Genomic DNA, 22,505 nt, shown 5'->3' on the forward strand with positions numbered 1-22,505 from the left:
AATCCGACCTCAGACACTAGACACTTACTAGCTGTGTGACTCTGGGCAAGTCACTTAACCTCAATTGCCTCACCAAAAACAAAAACAAAAACCAACCAACCAAACAAACAAACAAAAAAGAAATGAGGAAACAGATGATTTCAAAGAGACATGGAAAGACTTATATGAACTGATGCAGAGTATAATACTATAACATGAATATCATAAAAATGAACAATTTTGAAGACTTTTCTAAACTGATGAAGAATGAAATGAGTTGGGGCAGCTAGGTGGCATAGTGGATAGAGCACTGGCCCTGGAGTCAGAAGAACCTGAGTTCAAATCTGGCCTCAGATAAAATGAAATGAGCAGAACCAGGCAAACAATTTATACAATAGCAACAACACTTCACCAACCAAGGACAAACTACTTGGAAGGTTGTAAGGGCTATGATCCATACAATGACTATCCATGCAGAAAATCAATGATAACACCTACTATCCACCTTGTAATAGAGAAGTAATAGACTCAGGATGCAAAATGACACCTTTTTTATGTAGTGGAGGGAATGTTTTTCTTGACTGCATATTTGTTTTTGGGAATTTGTTTTTCTTCTTTTTTTTCCCCAATGGGGTTTGGGGGGAGGAGGGAGAGAAATTTTATTTCTGTTAATACTTTAATAGAGAAGGGGGTCCTTCAGATGTGGAGTGTTGCACTTCTTTCAGATGAGGTCACTACATTGTTAATTTTGCTTAACTGTCTTTACTTTGTTACAGGAGAGCTATCACAGAAGGGGGTGGTAATCTGAAAATGTTTGTAATGCAAAATCAAAACATGTCAATAAAACTTAAAAAAGATAATAGATAGATGTGTTCATTTAAAAAAGAAGAAAGATAATTTGGCACAGTAGAAAGAGCACTAGATTAGTGACCAGAAGACCTGGGTCTAAGACCCACTTCTGCTTGTCCAGCAGCATACTTTGCAACCATAAATTTTATCAGTTAAGAGTAACATAAGATGCATAAATTATCAGTTATAAGGATTTGGACCCCTCACTTAATAGATAGGGAAACTGAGGTCCAGAAAGATGAAATGTCACACAAGGTTTGCCCATAGTGGGGGGAAACACTGACTTTGTGCCCTTTGATTCAATTCAAGGAATATTTATCATGTATCTACTATGTGCAGAAAACTGAGGATGGGCACCCACAGAGATAGAAAATTTAGATAAGACACAGTTCCTGCCCTCATGGAGATTGCTGACTAATAGAGAAAGAGGGTTTATACATTGGCAAGTATAATATACAATATTACTTGACAAGTGCACTGAGAGGAGCAGAATAAAGTTCTGTGAGATAGGGGGAAAGGCGAGGGGGAGGTCAATGTAGACAGGAAATGTGGAAACATTTCCCATAATATTTGACTTCCTCTCATTGATCTGATTCTTACTGAGTCACAATGGCCCATTCTTGGCCAATGGAAATGCATGGCTACCTCCCATTATTCCCAGGGAGGTCAATCATTCACAGAGCTTGTGCACAGAGGGTAGAAGAGAATTCTTTTCAGTACAGGAAGGGGAAAAAAGGGCCCCTTCCCTCTGGCTGTTAGATTTTTTGTTTTCAAGATGATAAAAAAATGGTATTACAACCAAGTGACACCTCATCCCTAAGAGTAGCAATGCCCAGGCAGCAGTGGACCCAGAGGGTCTATCACCCCTTAGACTGGAAGGCCAGGTAGAAAAAGTGAGGGATGAAGAGTCAGGAAGCCTGGGTTCTCATTCTAGTTCTGCCCCAAACCAGATGGGTGACCTGAGGCAAACCTGTTATCTCTGTAAAATGGGACTAATCATGTCTGCCCTATTAACTCATAGGAATGTTACAATAACAATATGAGTTCACATATGTGGAAGCACTTTGAAGGTTTAAGTGTTAGGAGGGACCTTGGGATGGTAGATAGAGTGCTGGACTCAAGAACACTTGAGTTCCCACCTGCCTCAGATATTGACCAGCAGTGAACAAGTCATTTGTCCTCTCTATGTCTCAGTTTTCTCATCTGTAATATGGGGGGGGGAAGGGGCAGGTTTATATTCAGTGACCTTTAAGATTACTTCTAGCTCTAAATTTGTGAGATCCCATAACTAAGTGTAAGACTAACTAATTATTATTAAATAACCATGATCTTGTTAGTGGTAGATATTTCTATATGGCTTTGTTAGAAGGCTTTTGTTTTTGTTTTTGTTTTTTTTCAAAGGAAGGGGTAGGAAAGAGAGAAAAAAACATGGAAGAAATTTAAAAAAAAGATTTACAAAGAATTTTGAATCCATTATCTCATTGGATCCTCACAATCAATCAACAAATATTTATTAATCCCTTACTGTGTACCAGGCACTTCTCAGATGAGGAAACAGGAATAGAAAAGTTAAGTGACTTATCTAAAGTCACACAGAGAGTCTAGGAGGGCCTGGAAGTAGCAGTATATGAAATAGAGAGTAGAGAGTAAAGAGATACTTCTCTGGGCCTTAGGGAAGCAATACACGGGGTGGGGGTGGGGGCACTGATTGATGTAGTGTCAGAGAAACTGGGTTTGAATCATGGCTCTGCTGCTTACTACTTGTGTGATATTTCATCTCTCTGGGCTGTGATGTTTAAAATCTTAATTGTGGTCGCCAAAAAAAGACATTATTACATAATCTTCTTTTAGCAAGTAAACACATTATCTTATACATGAATTTGGGGTATGCCACATTGTTTTATCTATGTTCCATTCCTCCCCAAGACACCGTCATTCCTGTGTCCTCCTCTGAGGGGGATCTTGGCTTATCATAAGTTAGTTTAAGAGGAATATCCTCAGAAGGTGAGAGGTTAAATATATGTTCAGGAGCTTCTAATGCAGCAAGCTTGGCTGCAGAATCGGCTCGTGCATTCCCCTTTGAAACAGGGTCATTATTCCTTGTGTGGGCAGGGCAATGTACAATGGCTAGAGTGTCAATGATCAAATTTAGTACATTCCATTACATCCCCTCCTTTATATAATAGAGGGTTGGCTCAGTGAATAGAGTGCCAGACATGGAGTCAGGAAGACCCGAGTTTAAATCTGGCCTCAGACACTAACAGTGTGACCTCTGGCAAGTCATTTAACCTCTGCCTGAGTTTCCTGGTTTTAAAAAATGGGGCTAATAAAAGTACCTACCTCTCAGGATTGTTGTGAGGATCAAATGAGAACTTTTGTAAAGCATTTATGCAAATCTTTCAGTGCTATATAAATGCTAGTTGTTATTATTATTATTAAACTCGCATATCAGATAATTACCACCAGGTGAGGAATGGTAACCTAGGATTGATTGTGTCTGCCTGGGATAAGCTATCCATCAGACATTTTCTAACTGCAAAATACTACTTTAGGTCCTTAGGGAGAGAAAAGGCTTATGTAAGGCATGCTAAGCTTAGATGCTAGCTAGGGGATATACAGACTTCCTCCTCTTTACCCAGCATTCTATCTTTTTTGATAACTAATTCACAGGCATGTATGGAACATCTGCTATGTATTCAATATAATGCTAGGCACTGTGGGGGATACATAGAATCATTGATTTAGAGTTGGACAAGTGCCTTAGTGGTCATCTACTCTAACTCCTTCATTTTTAAAGATGAGGAAACTGAGGCCCAGAAGGGTTCTGAGATAACAGAGAGTAAGGGACAGAAGCTGAAATCAAACCCAGATCTGCTGGGTCCAAAGCCAGCAAGCTTTCCACTTTATGGCTCTGCCTCAAAAATCGTAAGATACATGTCTATCCTCAAGAAACTGATCATCTCATTGAGGATGAAGGATAACATATCAATACAATTGTTTTTCATTTGTGTTTGATTTTTCATGACCCTATTTGGAGTTTTCTAGGCAAGAATACTGGAGTGGTTTCCCATTTCCTTCTCCAGGTCATTTTACAGATGAGGAAACTGAGGCAAACTGGGTTAAATGACTTGCCCACGGTCACCCAGCTCTAAGTATCTGAGGCCAGATTTGAACTCAGGTCTTCCTGACTCCAGGCCTGGCATTGTATCCATTGAGCCATCTAGCTGCCATAAACACTATTAAAGAATAATAAAAGATTAAAAAACAATAAAGTAATAGAAGTTAGGGAATCAAAGTATAGACAACATAAGTGCTATAGGACTATGGAGAAAGAGAGCAGTGTGGGCTAGAGGAGTTTAGAAATACCTCATGGAAGAGGTGAATTCCCTTCTTCATCCAGCCACACTGACCTACTTGTGGTCCTCATATTCAATGTTCCAGCTCCCATCTTCATGCCCTATCCCTTCTACCTACAGTGTTCTTCCTCTTCACCTCTACCTCACAGGATCCCAGGTTTTCTTTAAGACTCAGCTCAAACAACACTTATTGTACGAAACCTGTCCTGCCTGGTTCTCCCAGCTACTAGGAAGTATTTTGTATATGTCTGATAGATAGATAGATGATGGATGAATGGATGGATGGATGGATGGGAGGGTAGGTGGGTGGATGGATAGTTGGATGGATGGATAGATAGATGGATAAACAGATGATAGATGATATAGATAGATAGCATACAGATATAGATAGATGATAGACAGGTAGATAGATAGATAGACAGACAGACAGGTTTGAAATCCTACAATGATGGTGAAGCTGTTTCCTCCTGAAGCAGCAACTTTCACATTTGAACAGCTCTGATAAGAAGTTTTCTCTTAGAATTTGCTTTGAGACTATGAATATTTGTTATGTAGGTTTCATTTTTCTTTCTTTTCTTTTTAATGAGGAGGGGAAGGAGAGAAAATATTTTTGTTACATGAAAAATTAAAACATATTCATTAATTGAAAATTAATTTTTTTCAAATTGTTTCTTTTTTACATCTTTTCTATATGATAACTAACCTATCTCTCTTACTCATCTTTCTCTAGGTTAAATATCTCCAGTTCCTTTACCTGATCTTTATATGGCTTAGTCTCCAGGCCATGCTGTTTTCTGTCCTTTCAATAGGCTTACCATTGATAGTATATATTTTTTCTATTGCTTCTCTAGAAGCTGGGATGGTTTTGTACTAAGTTATATCCACATTTTCACTGTTTCTCTTTTCCTAGTGATGAACAGAACCCAAGTATAGGACAACCAGGGATGGAGCCTATAGCCATGGGAACAAAGCCTTGGCCTCTTAAAAGTCATGTTCTAACTCACTGAGCTAAGCAGACAGACACCAGAGACTGGGGATCAATCAGAAAGTGGTACAAGGACCAGCAAAAATCCATGTGCCCACTGTGCCTCAGAAACAGAACAATTACTCAATTACCAGAGGCACCATGATGGGTAAGGAATTAAAACTGGGTGTCTCCACCAGTCCTTGCACATCCATCTACCTATATTATGTTTATCTCACAGGGCCCTTGTGAGGAAAGTACTTCGTAAACCTTAAATCACTATAGAAATAGGAGCTATTATAATGCCCTGATTCTAGGCCTGAACAAGAAGTTACAGACCTTACTGTCTCTTAGCATGTCAGAGGTAGAAAGCACCTGGGAAATCAGATAGTTTAACCACTTTCTCCCCATATTACAGATGATGGGACTGAGGCACAGAAAACAGAAATGAATTCACCCAAAATGACATAGTTCTCCCAACTCACAACAGGAATTCTTAACCTTGGGGTCTTTGAACTTTGTTTAAAAAAAAAAACTTGTGATGACCATATTCTAACATAATTGATTTTCTTCTGTAATCTTTGTATTTTATTTATGCATTTGAAAACATCATTCTGAGAAGGGGTTCACAGGTCTCACTAAAGGGATCCATGGCACCAAAAGGCTAAGAACCACTGCTTCAGAGAATTTTTTTGCTTGGAGTAGATCACTTTCCAATCCTCAGTAAGGCCTTTTCTGCCATATCCCTCCTGCCTTATTCTCTTTCAAATGGGAGAGCCGATCCTGACTCATCCATCAATACCCTTTCATAGATAGGACTAATGGGCAGCTCTTCCTCATCAAATAATGAAGAAATTATTCTTTGTCCTGGAAGAATCCCCATGCCTCTGTAGCTGTCTGCATTCAAAGTCAGAGCCTTCTTCCTCATTGGCTAGCAACACTGAACACAGGTGAGCTTCCATCTGGCCATTTATTATCTGTTAGCGACTAGGCCCTCCCAGAAACCTGACATCTGCATTGTGAATGCACAAGTGGTTGTGCCCTGCAGGGACTCAATAAATATTAACTGAGTTGAGTGAGGAAATCTCTATTTCAGCCAAACCTCTGGGGAGCTGGGAATCCTGCAACTCTGGAACCCAAAGGTGCTGACTCTCCCTCCTCCTTATAAGAGGGAAATGAATTAGTTGTGTAGATGTGAATACTGCTTTCTATGGGCCCTGCAGGATTACCTTCCCTGCAGCTTTATTGAAATAAGCTGGGGGCATTCTGAGGGGGTTGAAGAGAGAAAGGAGAAAGGGAGACAAGGGAAACAGACGAGAGACTGGATAAAAGACTGAAAAGGGAAAGAGAGGAGATAGAAAAGGACAAAAAGAGATATGAGAAGGAAAGGAGCAGGAGGTATTAATTAGGAGAAAAGGGAGGTGAAAGAAAGGATAAAAGGAAGGTAGAAGAGAGAAAAGAAGAGGAAGAGGGAAGAGAGAAAAGAGAAGAAGAAGAGGACAGAAGGGATATGGCAGGGAGAAAAGAGAGAGCAAGAGAGAAGAAAGAGAAGAAAGATGAGGTGGTGTAGGGGGCAATGGAGAAGAAGGTCTGGGAACGAGAAGATGGGAGAGAAAAAGAGAGAAGGAGAGACTGTAAGGAATGAGAGGTAAAGAAGAAATAAAAAAGAGATTATGAAAAGGGGGAGAGTTGGAGGAAAGAGGGAAGAGTTGAGGGGAGAGGAGAGGGAGGCAGAAGGAAATAAAAGGATAAAGGAGAGTAGAAGAAATCTGCTTTTATTCAGGCTTAACATAACTAGTCCCCAGCTGCCTCTGTGTGTGTGTGTGTGTGTGTGTGTGTGTGTCTACACACACCCATGAAGTCCATAATGCAGATAGTTCTGGAACTGTAACAGCAGCAGCAGCACAGTGAACAAAACAATCCATTTCCTTAGTTCTGTAAATGAAATCCAAGTCAAGGCCTCACTGGTTCTCTCCCAGGTAGAGCAAATCCGGAGACCGGAACCAGACCCCCCATCCATCTATTAGTGTCATCAATGACAGTCCTGGTCTGGTGTTTCCAAACTCAAATTGGAATTTAGTTTGGAGAAGGACTCGGAGGCTGCAAGCTGTTCATATTTAGCAGAGAAAAGGGATGTAACATATATGCAGTCACACAGGCTTACATTTTCTTTCTTTTCCAACCCTCACCCTCAGCCCTTCATCAGGATTTCTTTCAGCTTTTAAAACCAGCACAGACTAGGCTCTGTCTCCTTGTAATGACCTAGGCATTTTAATGCTCTATAGCAATTGGAAAATCCCCAGGACTTGGGGGAAGGCTGACCTCTGCAGAAGTAGATAGCCCCAGGGTGCTTTTGGGCTCTTATCCAGTGGCCTGTAAGATAACCTGCTCATTACAGAGGTCTGGGGACAACAATGGGGCAGTATAGCAGTTTTCTGCTTAGTACCACCTTCAACCTGGCCTCCAGAAGCCTCACCTCCCAGAAGGTTTGCTCCATGGCTTCTCAAAGCTTTAGGAAAATGATCTCTAGTCTAGAAAGCAGAAGATCCAAATCGCAGTCCTGGCCCTCTCTAGCTGTATGACCTCGGGTGAGTCATTTATCTCCCTAGACTTCAGTTTCCTTGAGGGAAGGACAATTTCACTTTTGTCTTGGTATCCCCAGTGCTTGCTACATAATAGGTATTTAATGGAGGTTCCTCGAATGTTTGAATCTGTAGAGTGGGAAAGTCGCCAATGTTCCTTCAAATGCCAACATTCTATAATTCAATGACTGAGAACATTCTTGGGCAGCTGGTGCCCCACTCTACTCTCTGATTCTCACTCAGAACTAAGTGGAATCCACTCTGTATGACATTAAAGGATCTGAACACATAACATACTCATAAAATTCTAAAGCTGAAAGGAAATACCTAGCCCAACTGCCATAATTTTATTTATTTATTTATTTGTTTGTTTGTTTATTTTTTGGTGAGGCAATTGGGGCTAAGTGACTTGCCCAAGGTCACACAGCTAGTAAAGTGTCAAGTGTCTGAGGCCGAATTTGAACTCAGGTCCTCCTGAATCCAGGGCTGGTGCTCTATCCACTGTGCCACCTAACTGCCCCTGCCATCATTTTATGCTTAAGGAAACTGAAGCCCAGAGAGACAGTGATTTGCTCAAGGTCATTTAGCTAGGAAGCTGAAGAACATGAGCTAAATCTCAGTAGAGCTAATTTAATGCTCCTTCCATTATATCACGCTACCAAGGAGTGAAGAAAGAAGGGAAGAAAGGACTGAGGCACCAGGGCTGTTTCAGGTCAGTATAAGCCTCCCTGGGCTCCTTGGCATTTTCTTATTTCCACCCAGACATACAAACAAAGAGGTCCTGTGTGGGCAGAAAAGAGTCGATGTGGGAAGGTTTCCAGAAGGGCCTCAGAGAAAAGTGCTCTTCAGAGAAGGGATAAGAGAGAATGGCTCCTCTTTGCTTGCTGGTGAAAGCCATTATTGCAAGGAATGGGTTAGAATCCTTTACCATTCCATTGCTAGGGGAAAACCACTTTGGGTGGATTCAGCACAGAATGGATGGATAAGAAAAAACACAAAGACATCCAGTGTTGGCTGAGGATAAAGTTATGATGCCGTGGGTAAGGAGCTTTGTGCTGCCAGTTCCTAAATCTTTCCTTTTTCCTCTTTTCCCCCTCACGGAACAGTAGAAATTATTTTTAGTTGTGAATCTGTTTCAATTGCAGAAATCACAAAATTACCATCCCCAGTGTTAGCAAAAATAGATTCTTCAAACAACCGACCACTTCTGCCTGGCCTCAGTAAGCTTGGAGTCTTATTTATAAAGGATATGCCAAAGTTTACAGAATTACTCTGATTAATTAGATCTAGAGTGGAAAATCTACAGCTCAAGTGTTAGATCTGGCATATTGTTAACTTCATCAAGACCATAGCAAATATTTCTAAAAAGATAGGCAGATGACAGTGTTTACTTTTGACCTTCAGAACCACCTTATTCTGCTTTTCTTGTGCAAGAGACAAAATGGAGCGAAGTACCAACCATTTCCCTATGATTAACAACTTTTCTTCCCTGTGAGCAATATTCCTTCTAGGTTTATGTTGGGAAGTGGGTGACCATACTATAGAAATAACAGGGATATAAAGACTGAACTGAATTTAGTATTATGATCAACTAAAAGTTACGACAAGGTTCATCGGTCTTAAGATATGTGTATATTTCTTTTCATTCAAGAGGGAATATGGAAAAAGCATTGGATTTAAAGTCAGGAGAATTTAAATTGAAATCCTGTCTTACCATGAGTTGTGCCAGGAAAGTTATCTTTTCTGCTGGCTGCATAGGAATCTGTGAGAAATTGTGTCCTTTAGTGTATGAGGGAATTTCTGCCTTGTAATTATTATTCCTATTGCAAACTGGCTTCTGACCTTATCATTCAACTGAAAACTGTTCTCTTCAAAGTTACAAATGATTTCTCAATCGCCAAATCTAATGGTCTTTTCTCAGTCCTAATATTTCTTGACTTCTGTGCTGCATCTGATCACACTCTCCTCTTGGATATTATCTCCTCTCTGGGTTTCCATGACACTGTTTTCCTGGTACTCCTCCTATCTGTCTGTTTGTTCCTTCTCAGTCTCTTTTGCTGGCCCATTATCCATATCACATATCCTAACTGTGGGTGTTCAAAGTTCTATTCTATTCTTCCCCTAAATTCTCTTTCCAAAATCTCATCAGAACTATCATCTCTGCAGATGACCGACCCACCGATCTGAATATCTATCCTAGGACTCTCTCCTGAGCTTCAGTCTCATAGTTCCACCTGCCTATTGGTCATTTCAAATTGGATATTCCATTGATATCTCAAATGCAACATGTCCAAAACCAAACTCAATATATTTTCCCCTAAATCCTCTCTTTTTGCAAACCTATCTCTAATTTCAATTTTATTTTTACCTCCACAGTATTATTTTTACCTTCACAGTATTTCTGTTGTCCAAATCCTTCATTCTATTAGCACAGATACTACCTTAGACCAGGCCCTCATCACCTTTTACCCAGATTACTGCAATAGTCTCCTAACTGCTCTTCTTGCCTCAATTATCTCTCCACTTCACTCTCTCCTAACAATGATGCCCAGGTAATTTCCTCAAACACAAATCTGAGTGTGTGAGTCCCCTATTTGATCAAGTGCAATAGCTCCCTATTGCTTCTAAAATATGTAAATTCCTCTTTTTAACTTAAAACCCCTAAAACAGTGATGCCAAACCAATAGAAACATGGGTCACTATGGGCAAATATTGACTTAGAAAATCACATATTAACATTATCTATGTTTTGTTGTATTTTTATTTATTTTGTTAAATGTTTCCAAATTACATTTTAATCTGGTTTGGGCTATGCTCAGCTCTGTGGACTGCTTGTTTGACCTCTACCCTCCACAACTTGGTCTCAACCTATCTTTCCAGTCTTGTTGGACATCATTCCTCTTCCCAAACGCTATGCCTCAGTCAAACTAGCCCCCTCTCTAATCCTTATCTAGTACATTCCATCCCACAAGCCTGGAATCCATTCTCTCCTTACCCCCACTTCATAAAGTCCTTCCTCTGAAGACACAAATCAAACATCGTCTTCTACATGAAGTCTTTCTTGATTTTTACTCCTTTCTACCCTCAATTTCCAGTGCCCTCCCTTCCAAATCACATTGTATTGAACTACTTTAATATCTTTGTATTTATTTTCTTTGTAGAGACGGTCTCTTCTGAAAATACGTTCCAAATCGCTTATCCTCTCTACAACGCAGACATACAGGTGCTATGGGAAGTATAAACATTAATACATTATCCCCTTTCTCAAGAGGTTCCCAATCTAGCTGAGGCGACAAAACACATAAAAAGAAAATGATTCAAATGAAAGAAAAGATGCTATGTGTTCAGTGTGGTGTGGATGGATACTCTCAAGCAAGAGCTTAGGAAAGGGAGAGATCAGTAAGAGCTACAGAGATCAGAGAAGGATAAGGGAGAGGTCTTGAAAAGGGTGTCAATTTTATGAAAAATTATCAAAGGATCACATATATAGAGCTGGAAGGGACTATCGAGGTGATCTAGTCTAACCTCTTTGTTTTACAGATGAGGACACTGAGGCTCTGAGAAGTTACATGAAAAGTTACCTGTCACATAGGTAGTAAAAAGCAAAGCCAGGATTCAGGTCCATGCTTTTTGATTTCGAACTCACTGTACCAATTATTATTATTCTTAAATAAACCTTGACTACAGGCAATTCACTGCTAGCTCTGGACATGAGCTCAGTCTCATGTATCACACCAATAACAGAATGTCTACCACAGATTCGCTTCGGTAACAAAACAAGTCTAGGTGACTGTGAGATATTCCCCAAAGTATTTACTTCTTTCTTCTAGGGTTCTCAGATCAACACACTGTCAAGTACAAGATGCTAATTTCAGGTTGTTTACCAAGTCTAGGTAAATGCTACACCCCCAGGCTGACTTCTCTTCTCTCTTGATTTAAGAACAGAAACATTATGAAGTAGAAAGTAGCTGAAAAGTTCTGTCTGATTCTAAGTCTGCATTATCCCACTCATTTCACCCCCTCCTTTCCACTCCTACTCCTACTGAGGACTGGCGTAAGAGACTTCTAACTGGTCTTCCTTAGCTCCATTTTCTCCTTTCTCCAAACTATCCTTCATACTTACTACCCACACTTATCTTCTTATAGCACCCCAATCCCATCCACCAAAAACCAAATAAATAAAAAACAACCTTCAGTAGATCCCCATTCTTTATGGAATGTAAGTTTTCAAGATTGTTCACCATCAGGCTCCAAACTACCTTTCTGTTATTATTTTTTATTATTTCTATTCACAAGCTCTATATTCTAATTAATCTGGGCTAATTACTAAGCATCCTCCCCCCACCCCCAATACTTTTTTTTTTTTTTACCTCCAAGTCTTTGTTCACACTGTCTGGAATGAGCTCTTCTTTTCTCATTAAGTCATTCAGTGCAATGTTGAAATCCTTCCTCATTAATTAAAGTCTAGATAAAATGCCACCTCCTGAAGCCTTCCCTGATCTGTAGGTGTAGGTGTAGCTGTAGGTGATCTCGGCTTTTTCAAATCTCTCATACCACAGTTTAAACCTCTTAGATGCATTTATCATATTATAACTTGTATTGTAGCTATTTGTTATAATTACAGTTGTCTGAGTTAACTAGTGGATAGGGAGCTGGCCTTGAAGCCAGAAAGACATGGGTTCAAGTCTTTCCACTGACACATGAAGGCTGTGTGACCCTGGATAGGGTGTGTGTGTTTGTGTGTGTGGTACAGGTAGTGGAGAGGGATCAGGAAAGATAATTCTCTAAATTTGTAGATCACAGTGTAGATTACCACCCGAATTGGTAGAGGGAGTTTCCTCCATCAGGAATATCCCATACCAATGAAATCATAGACCCAGTCCTCATCCCTGAAATTATTTGTCTATTTGTCTTCTTTTCCTACTAGACTATAAGTTCTTTGAGGGCAAGGGTTATGTCTTGTTTCCTAACACTATGTACCACAGATACTAGGGAATTAATAAGTGTTGGTTGAGAAGTTGAAGCAGGCCTTACCCCAAACTGCCTTTTCTGAATGTTCCAGGAGGTTCTGATACCTCTGATGTTCCCTTTACTTAATTCATTCAATGAACATTTATTAAATATCATATGTATAATATTGCACGCAGTGAACAGTGAGCACTAGGCATTGGGGTAGATGTAAAGATAAATAAAAAAGGAGCATCCGGTCCTCAAGGAACTTAAAATCTAAGCTGGAGGAATGAGAGAAGCAGAAAGTGCTACCAGAGCAGATGAACATGTGGGATACATGAGCCAGATACTGACATTCCTCAGTTTCCCCTGGATGAGAGCATGTGCTCCAGAAAGTATGTGTCAGTTCTTCCCAAACTGTGTCTCAGTTTATCCAACTGACTCAGGTTACATTTTGACCTAAGTGAAAACTGTTTCATTTTATATTGCATATCTGTATCTATATTTATCCATGTCTATGTTGTTGTTGAGTCATTTCAGTTATGTCCATGATCCATTTGGGGTTTTCTTGGCAAAGATACTTAGAGTGTTTTGCCATTTCCTTCTCCAGGTCATTTGACAGATGCGGAAACTAAGGCAAACAGGGTGAAGTGACTTGCTCAGAGTCACACTGCTATTAAGTGTCTGTGGCCACATTTGAACTCAGTTTCTCCTGACTCCAGGGTTGGTACTCTATCTACTGTACCACCTAGCTGCCCCCATTCATCCATCTATCCATCTCTCTCTCTCTCTCTCTCTCTCTCTCTCTTTCTCTCTCTCTCTCCTTTAAAAAATCATTTTCAGGTATGCAAATTGCATTATCCTCATTTTACAAATTAGGAAACTGAGGTTAGGTGCTGAGTTACTTAGCTAGTATGTATACTCAAATCAGGTCACCTATTCTTACCTCCAAATCCTGAGTCCTTTTTATTATATCATGGTGCTTCTGCATCGAATCAACTGATACTCCCTGTGGTGGGTTGCAAATGAACTATGGTTCAAATCTATGGGCAGCATGGTACAAGAAAGCACAAAAATGCTATGACTGAGTCCTCTGGCACTCACCTGCTTTGGTTCCTTCAGCTAGTCACTTGAGATCTCTGGGATTCGGTTTTCTCAGCAGTGAAATGGGCATATAAGAGTATCCATCATCTTTGCTCAGCCTTCTGTTAGGAATAACCAGTGCAGGTCCCTTTGCTAGTATCAGGTGCCTATATATAGCACCTAATAATCACACAGAATGGCATAATCCTGCTAGTATTTCTACATGCTGCTTCTCTTTCCTCTGACGCAGTCAATGTGTTGCTGCCAAGTTGGGAAGTTGGTGGTGCCCTGCCAACTTCCAAGGCCATTTTGGATGACACATTCAAGTTCTTTCCTCATCTCAGCTCCCACATCTTTAATTGCTCAGCAGAAAATTCCCCACACATCAGAAGCTTCCTGCTCTCTTCATCTGCTTTGCTGTCAATCCCACTCCTTCTCCTCCTGGGTCTCCCTCCCTCCTTTCTCCATATCTTTCTGGATCTCATTTTCACTGACTTTGTCCCTCTTTGTGCTCCTTCTTACTTGGGACTGTCTCCTCTCTCTTTCGGCTACCTTTCTTTTTATCTTTCCCTTTAATTCACCATTCACCAATACTACCTTTATTCACCCCAGCCCCAACCCTGAAAACTACCCCTTCACTCCCTCCACCTTAAATGTTTGCCACTTTGTGCTTAGTGTATAAGAGAAGGGAAGGGCTGGAGAGGGGGTGGCAGCTGTGGAGAAGGTCAACTGAGATGTAGAAGGCTGTCTTCTACTAAAGACCAGAGAAAAAAGAGATAAAGAAGGTGCAAGTGGGGGAGGGGAGCAGAATTAATGTCACCAGATGAAAAAGGACTAGAGAATCTTCCTATCCTGCCCTATGTTCTGCTTCCTGTTCCCTCTAGTATATTTCTCTCCCTTCCTCCATTCTCTAAGCTGCTCTTTAGCCACCTGAGCAGACCTAACCCTACTAGAGGAAGGAATAGAGATGGGGAATTTGTGGGCATTCCACCTGCTGGTGATAGGCAAACCCCCCCATATTTGTCTCTTTAGCTGATCCATGTCACTTGCACTTGGTGATTCCAATTCAGTGATCATTCTCCCCTTCTCTCCCTTTCCCATTTAAATCTCTTTCTAGAACCAGCTGTCAGTTTCCTCTCCATCTCTTTCCCCCTGCCTTTTATCTCTCCCAATAAGGCTTTCCCTCTCTTTGCAAAGGGAGGTGGTTGCCATGGTGACCAAGTACCAAAATTATTTTAAACTACAATATTTTTTTTTTAGTGAGGCAATTGGGGTTAAGTGACTTGCCCAGGGTCACACAGCTAGTTAAATGTTAAGTGTCTAAGGCCGGACTTGAACTCAGGTACTCCTGACTCCAGGGCCGGTGCTCTATCCACTGTGCCACCTAGTTGCCCCTACAATATTTTTTAAGTTAACTTAAGAAATGTCTCCTACCCTCTCTAAGACACAGTGATACTATTTTCCCAGTCAAGAGAAATTCCTAGGATAAATGAATCAAGATAACTGGAACTTGTAGGTCTCTCTTTCCAGCCCAGCCACACAGATGTTATGGACTGTTTCAACTGGAAGAGACTCAAGTCATCATTTCATGTAATCCCTTCATTTTAAAGAAGAAGAAGAAAGAAGAAGAAGAAAGAAGAAAGAAGAAAGAAGAAAGAAGAAAGAAGAAAGAAGAAAGAAGAAAGAAGAAAGAAGAAAGAAGAAAGAAGAAAGAAGAAAGAAGAAGAAGAAGAAGAAGAAGAAGAAGAAGAAGAAGAAGAAGAAGAAGAAGAAGAAGCTGAGGCTTAGAGGGGTGAAGAAATTGAACCAAAAGTCACACAAGAAGTTAGCAGCGGAGCCAGGAACTGACCTCAGGTCTCCCTGACAAGGACCCACAACTCATTTCAATATATGCCCATTGCTGCCCTTCTCAACACTTCTGGCGTCTGGACAGGAATGCATAGAGACCTTTGCTGAGATAAAAGGAAGTGGCTCAGCTAGTTTTAAAAATAACCCGAGGCTCATTTGTACACACCAACAGCCCATAACAACCTAACTAGGTGATGAACACACACTCTCTCTCTCTCTCTCTCTCTCTCTCTCTCTCTCTCTCTCTCTCTCTCTCTCTCTCTCTCTCTCCCTGTGCTGTTTCTTTTAAAAATCTTTTCACAACTGCCTCTCCTTAATGTTCATTTCACTCTAATTACACTTTTTTCTTTTTCTTTTCCTTTTTCTTTTTTGCAGGGCAATGAAGGTTAAGTGACTTGCCCAGGGTCACACAGCTAGTAAATGTCAAGTGTCTGAGGCTGAATTTGAACTCAGGTCATCCCGAGTCCAGGGCTAGTGCTTTATCCACTGCACCACCTAGCTGTCCCCTAATTACACTTAAAAAATAAGTACTGTGAGGAAGGAGCAGCACATAGTGCAAATTACCTTGAGATTCATCCCTTGACCTCTCCCCCATGTGCTCTGAACCCTGCACTGTTCTAGAGAGAGTCTCTCTGGGTGCCAGCATTTTCCAGGATGCAAGCACAATCTTCCTGGCCAGCAAAGACCAGTACCTACCATGTACCAGTTGTCTAGAGACAGAACATCTGTGCAATTTAGTCATCTGTCTAATGGGACTAGTAGCAACTTGGGCTGTGGTGAGGGTAACAACCACAAATACTTATTAAGTGCTAACTGTATATAGTACTCTGGGGATAAAAAAGGTTGGGGGCAGAATGGGGGGTGTGATCTGAAGTTAAGATAAGAAAAAAACCTAGTCCTTTAATATTTGCATCCCTGGAGACACACCATTTTCCTATCTGACCATGTTGTTCAGTCATGTCTGACTCTTAGTGACCCCTTTTGGGGTTTTCTTAGGAAAAATACTGGAGTGCTTTGCTATTTCCTTCTCTAGCTCATTTTACAAATGGGGAAACTGAGACAAACAGGGGTAAGTGACTTGTCCAGGGTCACACAGCTAGGAAATGCCTGAGGCTGGATTTGAACTCAGGATGAAGAGTCTTCTGACTCCAAGCTAGGTACTCTATCCACTGTGCACCTAGCTAACCTCTTATCATAACACCTCTCCCAAATCCCCACTGTGCCTAAACCCATTTCTTTCTTTTCTTTCTTTTTTTTTTTTTTGGCGGGGCAATGGGGGTTAAGTGACTTGCCCAGGATCACACAGCTAGTAAGTATCAAGTGTCTGAGGCTGGATTTGAACTTAGGTACTCCTGAATCCAGGGCCGATGCTTTATCCACTGTGCCATCTAGCTGCCCCCTAAACCCATTTCTGAATCTCACTGAGACCTCCAGTTCCTCCGAATTCCTCAGTACTTTCCAAGGTAGTTATTCCTACTTTGACTATACTTTCCCTCAGTCTAAACCCAAGAGTTAACCTTTTCTATTTTACCCTATAGTCTGCTCTCAAATCTCTTGTGCCCTTGTCCTACTTACTGGTACTCTCGTACCACCTCTGCTCCTACTGATGAGCCACTGAATGTAGGAGGAAGAAGTCTACCTGGGCAAATTATGAAATCCCGTTAGCCAAAGCAGCGAGGCAGTCCTTTGATTCTGCCCTAGTTCATTCCTTACCTCTTTCCTCATTGAAGCTATTCCAAAGCCTCCCCTTGCTCCTTAAGTTGCCCCCTACCTTCCACCCCAAGCAAAGGCCTTCGTCTCTTACATAACTAAGAAAATTGAGGCCATTCAACATGAGCTCCCTCTTTTCCCATCCTCTCCATTCCGAAACACCTTGATATCATCTCCCATACCTTCCTCCTTTCTCCCACTCTCTGACAGATCTGGTCCTTGTCTTGCTAAGTAAAAGCCCTCAACATGTGCACTCTTTCTGATCTCCTCTCATTTTCTCCTACAGATTGATTGCATCCTCAGTCATACCCTCTCTTTTGAAACTTCTTCCACTCACTCTCATTGTTCTTGATGACTTCAAATATGACTGTCTTCCTCATCCTTAAAAAACTAAAACCTTCCCTAGACCCTGACATCTCCTCCAGCTTTCATTTTAATTTCCTCTTTGTTTTTCATCCTAATTTCTTGAAAATATTGCCCACACTGATCACCTCCACTTCCTCTCCTCCCACGAGCTCCTCAACCTTTTGCAATCTGGTTGCAGATGTCATGACTTGATTGAAATGGCTGTGTCCGAGATGCTCTTAAATGCTGCATCTGATGGTCTTTTCTCAGTTCACATCCTCCTCAACCTATCTGTTCCATGTGACTATCTGGACCATGCTCTCTTCCTGAATATGCTTTCCTCCATGTATTTTTGTTTTGTTTTGTTTTGATAGCATTTTTAGTTCCAAATTTTCTCCCTCCCTCCCTTCCCTCCCTCCTCCCCAAGACAGAAAGCAAACTGATGTAGGTTATATATGTATAATCACATCAAACATATTTCTGCATTAGTCATGTTGTGAAAGAAGAATCAGAACAAAAGGAAAAAAAACCTAAAAAACAAAAACAAAAACAAAAACAAAAGTAGAAACAGTATGGTTCAATCTGCATTCAGAATCCACAGTTCTTTTTTCTGGATGTGGAGAGCATTTTCCATCATGAGTTCTTTGGAATTATATTAGATCATTGTATTCCTGAGAAGAGCTAAGTCTATCACAGTTGATCATCACACAGTGTTGCTGTTACTGTGTACAATGTTCTCCTGGTTCTGCTCACTTCACTCAGCATCAGTCCATTTAAGTCTTTCCAGGTTTTTCTGAAATCTGCCTGCTCATTATTTCTTACAGCACAATAGTATTCCGTGACATTCATATACCACAACTTGTTCAGCCATTCCCCAATTCATGGGCATTCCCATGATTTTCAATTCTTTGCCACCATAAAGAGAGCTGCTATAAATCTTTTTGTACATGTGGGTCCTTTTCCCTTTTTTATGATCTCTTTGGGATACAGACCTAGTAGTGGTATTACTGGGTCAAATGGTATACACAGTCCCATAGACCTTTGGGCATAGTTCTAAATTGCTCTCCAGAATGGTTGGATCAGTTCACAACTCCATCAACAATGCATTAGTGTTCCAATTTTTCTACAGCTTCTCCAACATTTATTATTTTCCTTTTTTTTTTTTGTCATTTTGGTCAATCTGATAGGTGTGAAGTGATACCTCAGATTTGTTTTAATTTGCATTTCTCTAATCAATAGTGATTTAGAGCTTTTTTTCATGTGGCAATAGATAACTTTTATTTCTTCATCTGAAAACTGCCTGTTCATATCCTTTCACCATTTCTCAATGTTCCTCTCTGTATTTTTGACACACTGTTCTCTCCTGATATGACTCTGACATGCCTGACTGTTCCTTCTCAATCTCCTTTGCTAACTCATGATCAACATCATACATTCTAATTGTAGGCATTCTCCAAGCTTCTGTCCTAGGCCCTCTCCACTTCTCCCCCTACAGCATTCTCTCTCTTTTGATAATCTCATTAGCTCTCATTGGTTGAACTATCATTTTTTTTTTATGTAGGAGACCCAGTTTCTCCCCTGAACTTCAGTCTTGCATAACCAATTGCCTACTGAACATTTTAAAGTGGACATCCTAGAAACTCTCAAATTCAATATGTGTACAACCAAACTCATTTTCTTTCCCCTCCCTTAACCTTCCCTATTTCAAATTTCCCTATTTCTTTCATGGGAACAACCATTCTTACAGTGTCTCAAATAGCACCACTGTGGCCTCTTCACTCTGTGTAAACAATCAGTTGCCACATCTTGCTGTTTCTTCCTTCACAGCATCTCTGTCAACTCTTCTCCACTTACATAACTACCTTTAGTTCAGGCCCTAATCACCTCTCAATGTAGATTATTGCAATAACCTAATGTGTCTCTCTGTCTCAAGTCTCTCCCCGTTCTATTTCATGCTACACACTGCTACCAAAGGAATTTTCCTTAACATAGATCTCATCATGTCAATCCACTCCACTGGCATCCAATTGCCTTTAGAATACAAGATAAAATTTTCTGTCTTGTACAGTCCCTTACAACCTAGTCCTAAGCAATCTTTCAAGTGTTATTATACATTACTCCCCTTCATATACTACATGGTCCAATCAAACTAGACGTTCTCTCTATTCCTTATACATGGCAGGTTTGCACTATCTCTTGTCTTCCTGCTTTGGACCAGCTGTTCCCTACGCCTGGATTGCAATCCCTCTGCAACGTTATCTCAAAGAATCCCTTATTACCTTCAAGATTCAGCTCAAAAGGGGAAGCTAGCACTGGCCCTGGATTCAGGAGGACCTGACTTCAAATCTGGTCTCAGACACTTGACACTTACTAGCTGTGTGACCCTAGGCAAGTTACTTAACCCTCATTGCCCCACAAAAAATCAACAACAAACAAACAAAAAAGAAGTAATACTTGGGGCAGCTAGGTGGTGCAGTGGATAGAGCACCAGCCCTGGAGTCAGGAGGACCTCAACCTATATGTGTGAGTGCAAGTTGGGGGATCAGGCCAGAAGTGGAGTGGCTATAGAATTATTCCCCACAATAATTTTATAAAGGTCCCCTACTAGATTATTTCTCCAATTGAGGTGTCTCATGGGACAAAGCAACAGCTACTATGGAAATCATTCCTGACATTCCCCAGTGTAGACAGTTCAGGACTAAAAGGCCATTTTTTTACACTTTTCCTTCAGATATCTCTACTGGTTGTTTTATTAAAGAAGATAAATAAATGGAGGAAGACCAAGCACATACACCAGCAAAGTTTTTTTCCCCCACTCTGAATCTGCAGTCAGTACTAAATAATTAAATTTGGAATGATCAATTGAGCAATCACCCCAAACCTATTTACTAGAAACCCTTGGGATATAATTCCTTCTCTCTGGTACATTGACTAGAAATGACCTGCAGTATTATCATCTCATTCATCTTCAAGCAATACAGTATTCAAGTAAATGTCTCTATAAATACACCCCGGTGTAGTGGGAAAAGCACTAAAGTTAGTTAGAATTGAGGCCAATGTTTGGATATTGGCTCTGCCTTTTACCAACTTTGTAACCTCAAGGAACTCATTTAAACTCAGTTTTCTCACTGGATAAAATGAGGGGATCAGACTAGTGAATCTTGGAAGCCTCTTCCATTGCTAACATTCTATGGTTTCATGTGGGTCAAAGACAAGTGATACATAAAATGGTTTAACACTAAATCAATAGAAAACCCTGCTTTCAGTGGGAGACCAAACTGTGGCCAAACAGCAGTAAAAATAATTATTACATCATTTATTAATTAGGATCATAGGATTATGGATTTAGAACTGGAAGGGACCGTAGAGGTCATCTCATGCCTCATTTAACAGATAAAGATATTGAGGCTTAGAGAAGGGAAATGACTTCTGGGGTTGCTCAATGAGGAAAGTGGCTGAGCAAGGATTCTAACATGTCTTCTGACTCCAAATCCGGCATTTTTTTTTGATTATGCCATTAAAGATTATTCATTTTCAACAAGATCCGTGGAGGTTAAAACTATGAGGGGGTGCTGAGTGATGGCTCTGCATTTGAATCACATACAGAATGGAAATCAAAAGGTGCCCCTTAGAAATCATGTTGTTTAACCCACTCTTTTGATTGAATAAGCACAGTCAGGTTAAGTGTTTTTGTTGGTTTTGTTTTTGTTTTTGTTTTTGTTTTTTTAGTGAGGCAATTGGGGTTAAGTGACTTGCCCAGGGTCACACAGCTAGTAAGTCTTAAGTGTCTGAGGCTGAATTTGAACTCAAGTACTCCTGACTCCAGGGCCGGTGTTCTATCCACTGCGCCACCTAGCTGCCCCTGAGGTTAAGTGTTTACCCCAAATTACACAGCTAATGTCAATTCTCCATGCAGAGAGAGAGAGACAGAGACAGAGAGACAGAGACAGAGAGACAGAGAGACAGAGAGACAGAGAAAGAGACAGACAGAGAGACAGAGAGACTGAGACTTCCTTGTCAGCAGCCAGAGGTTTTACTTCCTTTTCTGAATCATGATGGTGATGATGATGATGGAATAGAGCTTGAGACCAATAGAGATAGAAAAGTGGTCATCCCATGAGATTAAGGAACTATTTGAAAATCAGTCCTCAATTCACTCAGCAGTCTAGTGAGAAGAAAAAGTTTCAACTCCCTTTCACAGAAGGTACATCTTACAAGAGGTTCTGATAAAAGATTGACTTCCCAAAGGACAGGGCTAAGAATAGCACTCTGATTTTACCTGTCATGATTGAGACCCTATTTCAGACAACACTTTTCTTGTACTTGCCCAATAAGTTAACCCGATCATTTGGTTAATTAGGATCCCAAGGGATAAGACTTATTCTGCTTAGCCCCAGAAAGCAGAATTAGGTTTCCAATGAATGGAAGTTCCAGGGAGACAGATTTCCCTTCACCATAAATAGGAAGAACTTCCTAACAGTTAATGCTCTCTGAAAATGAGAAGGGTTGTCCCTTTAGGGAGGTAAGTTCTCTGGAACAGTGGATATTCAAGCATAGGCCGGATAAATCAATCAATCAACCAATCAAACATTTATTAAGCACCTACTATATTCAAGTTACTGTGCTAAGTACTGAAGAGGCAAAAGACAGTCCCTGCTCTCAAGGAACTTATCATCAATGGATGACCACTCACTGGAAATACCATAAAGAGGGCTCACATTTGAGGGAGGAGTTGGACTAGATGAGCTTTCTCCATTGTCCTTTTAGCGCTAAGATTTTGGGATCTCTCTCCTTTAAAAAATAAGAATTTTTATTAAAGTTTTGAGTTCCAAATTCCAT

The 22,505-nt window shown here is 40.6% G+C and overlaps 1 protein-coding gene across 6 annotated transcripts in view; it reads right to left on the bottom strand.

Moving 5' to 3' along the window:
* MAPK4 (mitogen-activated protein kinase 4) overlaps positions 1-22,505 on the bottom strand; it is a 229,399-nt gene that overhangs the window by 83,994 nt on the left and 122,900 nt on the right. The window contains exon 1 of one of the 6 annotated variants that reach the window (XM_043978132.1): positions 13,785-13,885. The exons of the other annotated variants lie outside the window; for them this stretch is intronic. The gene's annotated coding sequence lies outside the window, so the exon portion shown is untranslated. Of the gene's footprint in view, positions 1-13,784; positions 13,886-22,505 lie in introns of those variants that run through there. 6 annotated transcript variants of the gene reach the window in all.

The sequence above is a fragment of the Dromiciops gliroides genome, chromosome 1 (assembly GCF_019393635.1).
Source record: "Dromiciops gliroides isolate mDroGli1 chromosome 1, mDroGli1.pri, whole genome shotgun sequence".
Lineage (NCBI taxonomy): Eukaryota > Metazoa > Chordata > Mammalia > Microbiotheria > Microbiotheriidae > Dromiciops > Dromiciops gliroides.